This window comes from Falco rusticolus, chromosome 6 (assembly GCF_015220075.1).
Source record: "Falco rusticolus isolate bFalRus1 chromosome 6, bFalRus1.pri, whole genome shotgun sequence".
NCBI lineage: Eukaryota > Metazoa > Chordata > Aves > Falconiformes > Falconidae > Falco > Falco rusticolus.
The window spans coordinates 11,086,412-11,098,889 of NC_051192.1; positions in this window are offsets into that span (position 1 = coordinate 11,086,412).

A 12,478-nucleotide genomic window follows, 5' to 3' on the forward strand; every position below is an offset into this window, starting at 1 on the left:
TAACTACTACATATTATCTGCCTGATTTAATTTCCTAAAATAACTGAAGTTTTCAAAGATACTCCTACTCAAGTAATTGTACAAGTATAAATAACCAAAAGCATGATGTTCTAGCAGCAACACTCACAGCTGTGTTCTACATTTCTATCTGCATCTTGCACAGAAGAATTCAAGTTGCTTACTACCTCAATCATTCCTAAGCAAACGAACTGTTAAAATAGTTTCTCAACTACATTACAAAGAACACACCTAAAAAGCTCAGGTAGTCTTAGGCACAACACTTCATTTTTATTTTTTTTCTATTGCCTTTCTTTAAGAATTGTTCTTACAGCCATTTATCCCCTATTAGAAACTATAAAAGATAAATCTACAGCAATCCAGTATTTCACATTCAAGGATGAGAAAGCGCATCACCTGGTATAACTTTAAAGAAAAATCGTATTATGAATAAGGCAGTGCTCATCTGATTTCATGGCAAATTTTAACCTACAGCAAAACAGCTATTACAAATTATGCCCAAGATTCTAAAATAAAACTTCAGAAAATAACATTCCTTGCACATCCCTAGAGATCTGTGTACAAAACAAACCTCGCTCAGTGTGCACAGTGTTATACAGGCAACAGGCACACTTTGCTGTCGGATTAAAAATTTCAGAGTTCCTTGTGCTTACTTTACAATTCAATAGAACTATTGTTCCTTCAAGTGTGGTTTGGATAAAGCGCAACAGACAGATTCTCACAGGGAGAAACAAGGAGGCAGGAGGAAATAAAAGGGGTTATTTTGAAAAAGCATTTTTGTGGCCTTACACAGAGAGCAATTTCAGCAATGGCCCTGTCCTCTTCCCCGGGAACTTAATTTAACTGAAGACACAGGTTTACCTGACCTGACTGCACAGAATCAGCCAAAGAATTCCTGAAATTACTTCCCTCCTTTGTTAAACCTGGGAGGTATTACAGAATTTACAAACGCCTAATTTCATTACACAAAACTGTAGCCACTAACAGAGTGAATTCCCATGGTAGTATTAGCCATCTTTTTACCACTGTAAATAACAACAAGAAAATTTAACACACATGTCCCGTTTATAATGTATTCCCGGCTCTACAAGTAACTGGTCATGAAACATGGAACATATTACACTGATATTTTTTTTTTTTGACAGTATGGTATTTGGTACATTTATTTTCATTCCCAAGAGCCTCCAGAGGGTCAGAACATCCTTCTGTGAGGAAAGCATTGCAAGAGGTGCTGCGTGCCAGCACTGCCAGCACTCTGGAACTCCTGGCCAGACCACACCACTTCGTCCTGAGCCAGCAGATGGTAAAGAGGCCCTGTGTACAAACAAGATGCGACCATCTCCTTTGGTGCAGTCACAACTAGAGCTGGTCACCTTCACCTCTGTACCTGCACCTCCTCAGCTGACACCATTTCTTTATGCACCAAGACGGGTGAACCTAGTCTTGGCCAACTTCCTCATAAATCAACCTCTGCTCCCCAGGCCTCCACTGCCATCACTGCAACTATTTCACCTTCTGCCACTGTGAATTTCAATGCCCAACTGCAAGAGCGGACCATCGCAACCTGTGCCACATGGAATCACAGAAGAGGTATGTATCACTTCACCCTACAGTGGTAATGCTCTACACCTATGTTACCAACTACTGGTTATATAAAAATGCAAAAGATGCGGAAAAGTTCAACTTTCTTGCAGAACAAAACAGCACCTGTAAGCCTCAGAAGAGATCCCACACCACTTGGTCACTGGTTAAGTGGACTTGAAGAGGAAATTACATGTTTTGCTCTTGGTTTATTGTTTCATACAGTGAAACCATTAACTTTCGTCTTTCTTTGAATGCAGGAGAACCAGAAACGCTGAGTTTTTAAGGACTAGTTTCTCAGTACAAAGATGCAAGAGGAACAAACCACAACATATTTTAACATATTTTAGACACAGTGGGCAGATGTGATTTCCCTACAAACACTTACAAGGCATTTTACCAGTATTTGTTATTCCTGCACTCTGTAATGACCCAAAGTATCTTCCTTGTTAGCTTTTCCATCCTCCCACTTAGTTACAACAACAAAAGTTTTCCTTTAAGTAGAGTGTCAATTAAGAAGAAGAATTTTACATAAATTCACTCCTCTCCCAGAACCAAGACCAAGAGGATGTTGAAAAGCAGTTATTTATTTGAATATTTTTCCCATCCTAATGATTGAGTATCATCAAATTGTACTGGTTTTTCGTTTGTTTTGTTTTTGTTTTTTTAACCTTCAATTTAGACCATTTTGTTATCTCAAAAGAAAAAACTGCATGTACCTAATCTTTAGTAACTGTGATGTTTTTTAACTTGGATAAAACCATCATCAGACAGCACACAATACTAACAAGTATACCATACCCTGCCTGTGATAAACAAGTTGACAGCAAATGCCAAGTAAAGGGAACTAAATTAAGTTCTCAGTTAGAAGCCAAAGACTCCTAAAAGCCATCCTTAAAATAACTGATTAATTTGTTTCTATTTCAATGGGAAAAACAAATAATTTTAAAATCAGCAGGTGATCTATCTGATCAGACACTCCACCAAAATCTGAACAGACTGATCAAAAGTTACTGGCAAAAGGCTTTTTACATTTTAGTTCATAAGCCAATGAAGAAAAATAATCCTGAGCAATACTGAAGCCTTACTGAACATAGTGCCTTTTCACCCTTCCATCCAGCCCTGTCCCACCAATTTTCCCCTGCTTTTATTCTGCATGCCCAAGACAAAGGTATTAGCTGCATAAAACAGCTGTTCACAGCACAGAAATCATCCTTTCTTATAAAAACTCATTTGGATCCAAATTATTTTGGCCATGTAATGCCAACGCGTAATGAAGCTCTGTAACTATTGACAGTGAATAAAATCTTGTGCAAAGTATTTTGTATTTCTTAAACCACCTCTTCATGCCTAACTCACCTCTTTTCTCTCCCACACCATTTACGCATTCCATAGGGACGAACCAAGTTTTTGCAAAGGCCTACAGGCCACACTACCATGACAGCACACATGCTATCCACCAATAAAGGTGTTTTTTTAAAAAAAAACAAACCACACAATAATTTGATTGTGTTTTCTTACTAACAACTATCGTCCTACAAGCATCCCATGAACAGCAATGTCAAGAAAAGTTTGTTTCTACTTTGCTGTTGATACTATCACTGTTAAGGGGGCAATTTATACAACCATGGTGTTTGACATGGAGACACTAAAAAGAAAGAAATCATTTCCAAAACATCTTACAAAGGTTTTAGGCAAGAAATTCTTGTGAGAAGGAACTCCAATTTATTTCTTAAAAAACCCCTTAGGATTCCCATTTTTACTTCATTGCATGTGGTCTCGGGCTAGAGTTCATTCATTGCAGCCACCTGCGGAGCCAGCGCTGAACACGTACAGAGGCACTAACCAACACCACCAGCAACACCGGAGTTCTGTAACTTCCAAAACTTTTGGCTTCCCTTCAGAACAACAACAAATTAAGAGATGGCAAGGCGAGGAGGTGGGGAGAACGCATGTTTTTAGCTTTTTACACGTATCAAACGCTCGCTCAGAGATTTCACGGTGCGCTCTGACACTGCCAGATGCGCCGGCTCGGCAGGGAAATGCGACCTTCCCCGCACCGCGGCCGCTCCGGCTGCGCCCCCGCGCCACAGGCCGGCACCGGAGCGGCGGGGCGAGACCCACCCCCCGGCTGCACCCCCGGCCCGCCGCACCGCTCGGCCCCAGGGACCCTCGGGCGGGGCGAGGGGAGCCCCGCGGCGCCCCGCCGCCCCCTCCCGCCCGGACAAAGCCCCAGGGCGGCCCCCGGCGCGGCGGCGGGGCAGCCCCGGGCCGCGGCCGGTACCTGTCAGTCTCCAGCGCTCGGGGTGCGCCAGGGCCAGCAGCCTCCGAGCCTCGAAGCCCGGCGGGGCGCCCGCAGCCCCCCGCGGCGGCTCCGGCGGCTCCGCGCCCGCCGCGGCGCTCAGCGAGCGCGGGGCGCTGCCCGCCACGGGCGGGAGCAGGAGGAGGCGGCGGCGGCGGCATGACGGCGCGCCCGGCGGCCGCAGTGGCGGCGGCGGCGGGGAGGGCGTCCCGCACCTGCCGGCCGGGCCGCGGCGGGGCGCGGAGGCCGGCGGCCCCGGCCACGGCCCGAGCCCAAGGGGGCGGCGCCGCCCGCCGCAACAGCGGCAGCAGCCAGGGCAGGCGCGGCGCGTAGCCCGCCATGCGTCCGGCGCGGCGGAGCCGAGGCGGCGGCGCTGCTGCTGCTGAAACCGGTCCCCGCCGCGCGGGTCTGCGGCAGGAGGAGGCGCTTCCGAACCGCCGCCGCCGCCGCCCATGGGCCGGCAGCCGGGGACCCGCGGCGGCCCGGGCCGAAGTCGGCCTGCGGTACGCTGATAAGGCTGCGGTTGTCGGCCTCCTCCCGGCCAGCGGGCCGCGCCTCGGCCCCCAGCCAGCGCCCTCTGCCGCCGCCCGGCCCTGGGAGGGGACGGGGACGGGGATGGGGCCTGTCGAAATGGCGCCCGAGTCAGCTCGGCAGAGTCCCACCGGGCCGGGGCCGCCGATCCCGGGAGAAGGCGCCAGGGGTTCGGCTCTGCCCCCCTTGCCCTGTGCCTCCTTCCCAGGCCTGCGTGGGCCAGGACAGCGGAGGCCATCAGGCCTTGTTGGCCTGTGCCTGCAGCACGGCCTGCCTCTGTCCTTGAATTTGGTCTTGGTCTTGAACAGAGAAAATCTCCAGCCAGAGGAGAGCTGTCTTTCAGAGGCACCATGTGCCCGAGCCTGTGCTCAGGCTGGTGCCTACAGGATCCATATGAACAGGCTTTAGGTGCCCACGCTCGGACTAGAGCCTGCAGGATCTGTATGAACAGCCCTTCATCGTCACCATTTTCTTCACATATTACTGTTCAGGGTACAAGCCATTTCCCAAAGAATCTGCTGCCCTGAACCTGGGTTTAAGAAAAGGAAACAGTCACCGGGGGACACAGCTTTCCTGAGACTGTGCAAGTACTGGAAGCCAGAGCAGGGCACTGACCATTTTCTTCACTGGGGAGCCCAGTACAGGGATACCTACGCTTTACTTCTAAAATTTTGAGTGAAGTTTCTCTGTGAATTAGTTTAACACCAGCTTGTGAAATTTGGTTCGCAAGAGCAGCATTTGAACAACCACACTTGAAAGTCTGCAAATGAGTAAAATGGCATTAAAAGATCAGGAGAAAACATCAATACAATTTTTTGCTACCACAAATGATATAGCCAAATTCCCAGCCTTTAGGGAAATTGAGGGGTTAGCACACCCAGCGAGTGTGCTGAGGGATGGAGCCACATCCTGGGAAAAACACCACCTTGCCAGAGCTGTTTCTCTTGATATTTGAGTAAATTACCATAAATCTTCCTTGCAGCCCTCAGGTGACGGCTGAAACATTTTGGGACCCACGCTGCAAGGGCAGCAGCACCGCAGCCTCACCCGAGATGTTTATTTTTCCTTCTTTTTCTCATACCCAGCCCCCCCCTGCCCTTTACAACGCCATTCTCTGAGGCTGCAAGGAGAAGCTGTATATTTATCATCCTGTGGCCATTTCCCAGCGCGTGATGTGCCTCACAGAACCAAAGCGAACAAAGCCCCTGGACAAAAGAGCACCAAGGCCAGCTTTTGGCTGCCGAGGCCATCGCCAAGGCGTGGGATGACGCACGCTGACCAGCATCAGGTGCAGGCGGGCCAGCAGGCGTGGAGGCCAGTGCTGACCCTGCTTCACACCAGGCCTCTGGGAGCGGTGCCCGTGTGGGAGCTCACCCCTACCCGCCCCAGGGCGCCAGGGGAGAGGCTTCACCGCCCGCCGGCGAAGGCTTTTAATGAACTCTTCGCCTGACAGGCGGCTGCGACCTCCCCTCAGCGCCCGTCCCGCCAGGGGGCAGGACACCGCGCGCTGCCCGAGCCAGGCGCAGCGTGAGGCGGTTTTTCACGCCGCTTGGCCGCGCAGAACACCTGGGGGACGTTTCTGGCGCTCGCCACTTCGCTGAGCTGCCCTCGAAACAGAGGCGCGACCAATCGATCCCCCCTCGGGCGAGGAGCGAGACTGGCGGGCCGGGGCGGAGCTGCTGCGGGCCGGCCCGGCGCGGCATTAGGGGAGCCGCCCGCCGCCCCGTGAGAGGGCGAGGGGGCGAATCCTGACTTGAAGTGCCGCCCCCTCGGCCTGTTTTAGGGCGGTTTCAGTGTTTCTGATTCATTCGCTCCCCGTTTGAAAGGGCAGAGCGGCGCGTTGCCGCCTCCCGCGGGTGAGGTCCCAGCCAGCGTCCCTACCTGGCCTTGGCCCGACCAAACCCGCGTTTCCTGAACAAAGGGGCTTTTTGGACCAAAACTGTGTGAGATCATCTGTAAAAGGTGGGAAGACCCAATCAAATGCACCTTTTTTAGTAAGAGGGACAGTTAGTTGGGCCTGCTGGGGCTGTGAGGCGGCACACACCGCTGCGTGCCGTGGCGCTGCCCGGGGCCCAGCGCCATTCCCCGTGGCTGCAGGGACATACTGCGTCCCCCCGCCAGCCCCAGGTGGACACCCCGCACCTCCAGGGGCTGGGGGATAACTGGGTCCTGGGACGAAGTACAGAAGGCAAACCGCCAGCCTGGGTGCCATAGCAAGGGCCGGGGCCCGGGCCCCTGCCCATCCTGCCACGGCCTGGGCCCCCTCCCCAGCAGGGTGCTGGGTGTGTGGAGGGGAAACACGGTGAATGTGGGAAGATACAGGTGAAAGGGAGGCAGGTGCAAGCACCGCAAGAAGGGCGTGCTCTATGCTCAGGACAGTTTGCAGAGATGCAAGTTTATGTCTTCCAGAAAAGCTTCAGGCGTTGCGTGCTATCTGGCCCAGCCTGTGCTGACGCCAGGTTACCTGACTGGGTGTATGAAAGCTGATGGGGTTACATGTTGTAGATTAAACTGCAAATGCTAAATTTATATTTAGTTATTGTGTAATATTGAAATAATTTTGTAGCCTGTTCTGCATCTGCAAGTAGAAACAGCTAGGCACCGCAGGACAAAAGCCCTTGCATCAAGCAAAGCAAGCAGTACAAAAGCAACACAGAGCATCAAAATTCCACAAGACATGTTCTTTAGCAGTGCTGTTTGAAGGCAAATGAAATATCTCCATCATGAAACCTGACTGAAGCATGCAGTTCCCACTGCCAGGTGCACAGTGCACCTGAGCCGGAGGAGCACATGCATGCAGCTCGAGTAATGAGGTGTGCAGGGTGGGGCCCTGGCATCCCTGCACACAGATGTCACCGATGGATGAGGTGATCTCTTGATGTAATTTTGCAGATAAGAAGTACCACATGCTCACAATAAAGCAATCCATAGATGCAAACAGTGCTTCAGGAAGGCAGGTTCTCTACACCTGTGTGTTTCCTGCAGTGGCTGCAGGATGAGGGCTGTTGGACAACACAGGACATTTTCTCTTGAGAGGCTTTGGAGATGTAATAAATCATTATGGATAAGTAACTAAAAATAAAAATAAAAAAAAAGGGAGAGAAGACAAAGCACCCTCTCCCTCCTCCAGGACAAGGGGATCTGACTGGCAAAGATGATGGGAAGATTCAATGCAGCAGAGCTTTATGTTCCAGTTTGGTTTAGCCTTTGCTTCTGGGAAAAAAAACCCTGTAAAACAACACAACAATCCCCAAACTTACACATGGTTATACATTCATCGTAAGTGGTCATGCAATTTTGCACTAGTGGACTGGAGTTGCCAGGAGTGAGACAGTGCCTAAATTCTGGCTATCTCTTCCAGTTTGTTTACCACACGCAGATCGCTCCGCTAGTGCGCTAAGTCAAACTGCAAAACCAACAGCAGTCCAGCACATTAAGTCTCCAGCTCAGCTGCTCACCAATACAAAAAAAAATGAACAAAATCTGGGCAAATGTGCCTTGTTTCAACTCAGCATGGGTTGAAGTTGTCATGTGTTAACATAAAATACTACAAAAGTTGCATGTGTGCTCACAAACTCCAGACCTTAGGGATGCATGAGCAAATGGTTTGGGCTTGGTCGATTTCTGGTGTTGAACTACAGGCAGCTCCAGAAGGATTTGTGCTAGTTCTAAAGGGCCAAATTGTCATTACACAAGTTTTGCTGTGCTTTTCTGGGTGCCAGACAAATGGCCATCTTCCAGATGCAGTTGGCACATAATCTGGGGCTGTTTTACAGCATGACCCCGTTTATCACTGCAGCAAGCACACAGCAGTTTCTGCTTTATTTGCACTGTCCTTTCTGTCTCCTATGAACTACGAAGCATCACAAGTTATTGCAAAGCCAGGTCCAGGGTTGGCCTAAGGCAGACATCAGAGTGGACAGGTACTATCACTGCTGTCCAGAGACCAAGAAACTCCTTCTGGCAAGAGTGGTTTGTTATCTAGTGGCCTCGTTCCCCTTAGTGTCCACCTACCCCTCCTCTATCCATTGCTTTTAGGAACTTCCCAAGACTCCTGTGTAACCCAGCCTTTGGATGCTTCAGCTGGAGCACTGACTGTGCCACCGAACCAGCAACTGTGGCACTCACTGCTGTCTAGGTAGCCTGCTTTACTTTCTCTTTCACACTCAGGTGAATCTGATCTGGCACCTTCCAAATTAGGGGCTGGTGGTTCAGGATATCCACCAAATATCCCCAAAAATATCCCAAGATCAAAGGCTTCTTTCAGATGGAATCAGGCAGTTCAGTATGCTACAGCCTACCTCTGTTACACAATTTCAAATTACAGGGGAAAAAGAGAAAAACTCAAACTCAGATTAAGGAAATTTTTACAGGCAATTTATAAGCAAGGAAGGCAGCTTGATTATTTCAACAAGCTGCCTGCCCTGCCCTGCCCCCCGTCCGAAGCTGCTGGAGTTGGTGGTGTTGCATGATGTGTAGCAGTGTGAACAGAAGCATCACTACGTGGGGGGGAAGAAGTGATAGCAAGTAATAGAAGTGGACACCATCATGACCCCAGTGTCATGCCCTGGCACTCATAGCTTCTGCGCCACCTGCCATCCCGCTCTCCAGAGTTGGGGCAGCAATACCGGTACACCTCCTCCCTTCAACAGCAGGGTAGAAGGATTCAGAAGGAATTCCTTCCTCCTGTTCTCAGGCAGCGTCAGAGGAGCACTGCCCATGTGCTGATATGCTTGCACAGTACCAAACACCATTAAGTGCCCTGTTCTCAGCTCATCTGCTGGCTGTGTATGCCAAACATTTTCTTACCATCAGCTTGTCGGAGTACCTAAACAGAGGACCATGACTTCACTGAGGACCACAAACTATGCAGAGAGAAGACAATTCTATCCAAAATGGAACTGCAAAGATCTGGACTAGGCAGGAAAGCAGAGCTACCAATAAAGCAGGCTTCTGAAGAAGTCTTATTCCTTGTCTGACCCTCACCTTAAGCAGCTGATTCCTTCTCCTGTTTGAAAACAGGATCATGTTTTAGTTGTAGAGTAACACCTATGATATCAAGTTATAGAAATAGCTTCCACAGCTGCCTCGTTCAAGGATTTCACTGTCGCAAATGTTTCTGCGGGATGACAGATGCAGTAAATAATGCCTTGTCTTAAACTTAGAATATACCACCTTCTCTGTACAACTGCTGCTCAGTGCTGTTGTAGAGCTGTGTCCAGGAAACAGAAAGCCAAACGCATGTTTAAAATTGTGAAAAAAACCCCAAAACAACAACAACAAAAAAACCCAACCCCCCCCCCCCCCCCCCCAGTCTGGAGACAAACTTTACCAGTATTTTGGTACTTGAAATACATTGAGCAATGGTGAGCATTGTTCAGTTATTTCAGTCGGTTTTGGGCTCCTATCCCAGTACTTTTTAAAAAACCCCATAGCTAACGTGCAGCATGATGGGATAGTCTTTGGCAAGGGACATCCAGGCAGTTAATTTAACTGTCACATTGGTGTCTTGTAATGTTACAGTTTTAGAGCCTGGCTCACCACAAGCAACTAGACACCACTCAGAAGGAAGGCCATTTCAGGACTTGGTTGAAGAACCTGCTGAGCCTGGAGGACTACAAAGTCAGCAACAGTTGAAACAAGGTTACCAAAATGGCCTGAAGTCCTTTTTATTTTTCTTGGCAAACCCGAAGGATCCGTTAACGGAAGTATCACTTCTGTAAAATGTTTTTAGACTTAAAAAACACTTGTGAGACAGCTTTTTCACAAGGGAACCAGAATGGGGAGGGATAGAATGGAACTTCACCATTTGGGAAGTTAAGATGTTTTAGACTGAACAGTGCGGCAGCACACTGCTCAGGAGATGCCAGTGCTCACAGTGGGCAAGGGCAACCTTTAAGGATTTAAGACTTGTCAATGGGTGTAGCAGTTTGTTTATTAAAGCAAGTAACACTTCCTCTTTCGTGAGTATTCTGTGACCAAGCATGGACTTGTACCTCAGTTTTATCTGTGTTTACTGTGACCCGGACTACCCTGAACACCTTTTGAAAAAGTTTTTTGCTGTTCATTGTCATTATGAATTCAAGAGGTTAAGGAATGGATGCAAAACCAAGGAAGAACTTTCCCCCCCTTATAAATCAAGGTGTAGAACTTCTTGCTGCAACAAACCTGTGGAAGTTACAAGTATATAGCTGATTAAGAAAGGGATGAGACAAATTAATGGAACCTACATCCATCAGTGGCTACTGCAAAAATACATAGTATGCAGCTCTGGAGGTCTCTACTGAAAAAACAACACCCGAACCCAACAAACAATAACTGTGGGTAAGACAGAGTGTGTGAACCATGGAAAGACACTGTCTATATACCCCTTCTCCAAGCATCTCCTGTTAGCCACTGCCAGTGCACTGTGCGCTGTCCAGGAGGTGCATAAAGTGGGCAGAGCTCTGCAGGGGAAGATGTACCCAGTTACATGACTGAGAACTGTGTTACGCACACTCACAAGCAGCAACAGTCCCTGCTACGATGCTTATTAATATTTGAGTCCTTAACATATCAACATTAAAATGCTTTTGTGTTTATGATAAGTTAAAATAGAGTAAGGAAAGGGCCTGTGCAAATGCAGACTTAGTTCTGAACTACACAGATTATGGTCCAAATTTTGCTAGACTTAATGGTATTCCTTCCTCCCACTCATACTTTCCTCCCTGTTCTAGCTTGAAAATCAGCCTGTCAATCAACTGCACACATTTCTTACATAGTCCTAGATTGTTTCCTGGCTTCCTGCCTTCAAACATTTACATTCATGAGCACCAAAACCTGTCCACAGAGTATAGGTTCAAAGTGCATCATTAGTGATACTGTTTTTCCAGCACCTCAGAAATCACTTTCACATCTTTTAGCCTATGTATAATAGGATTTGCTTCCCGAGTCTCTCTACTTGTCACTTTTGTATGCAAAATACTTTAGAATAACCCAACCAATAAAACCTCAATTCCCTGTAGAATTCAGATGTTAAAGGAAAACTTTGTTCCTTGTCCATCTCACCCCCCACCTCCCTTTTGGTGGCTGTTTGCTCTACTTCAGCACTGAAGTCCACTGCTCCTAAATCTAACACTGCCTCAGGACATATGGGAACAAACAGCAAATGAACTCCAGTGAGCACTAGTGAGCCATATCCTCCCTAGGTGTTCACACAGGTGTTCAGCCAAGCACTTCAGTACTTTGCTATGATATAAAAGCAGTCATTTCACAATGAAATCTTTGGGCTAGAATCTACAGAATCAAGCAAAACCACTCAAAACTATCACAGAGATTACTACAGGTTGAACAATACAATGTGTTTAGTTTAGCGAGCAGTATCACCTCAATAGATCTGAAGGAGGTCTCTTTAGAATCCGCATAGCACAAAGCATCAGCAATACAACCATCTCCCATATTGGTGGTTTTGTTTTGTTTTTTTCAAATGCCTGATCCTGGTCTGAGATTGTTGAGCTGCTTCACACTTTTGATATCCAGCCATCAGATTAGCAATGGCATTCAACTCTAGGTGTACAGAGGGGCTTCTGGTACTCTCAGAACTGAACTGCAGCACGTGCTGTCACTGATCTCAGAACGGTCAAACACTTTTCTGATAAAAGGTTTTGGCCATTTACCGACATGTAAGCAGACATTAAAAAAAAAAAAAAGAAGAGAAAAAAAGAGGCAATTGTGAGCCATTGTCTAAACTCTTACACTGGATGTTCTCAGAGAATTTGCTCATGAAAGTCCAGAAAGTCTGAGGTAAACTGAAGGGAATTACCATTTAATACTGACAGCCTGCCTAGAATATACTAGGATTGTGCCTTTGCTCGAAAGAACATCAAACCACAAAGTACAGGTCATGCAGCACCACAGAATGAGGCCTTTTGGTGTACAACAACACCTCAGGGTGCACCTGACCCTCCCCGTGTGTTTTAGCTGACCTACAAAGCTGTGTCAACACCCTGCTCCGTGACCTGCCAAGTCAGCTCGTGGACAGCAAGCAGGGGTTATTAAAATGCATGC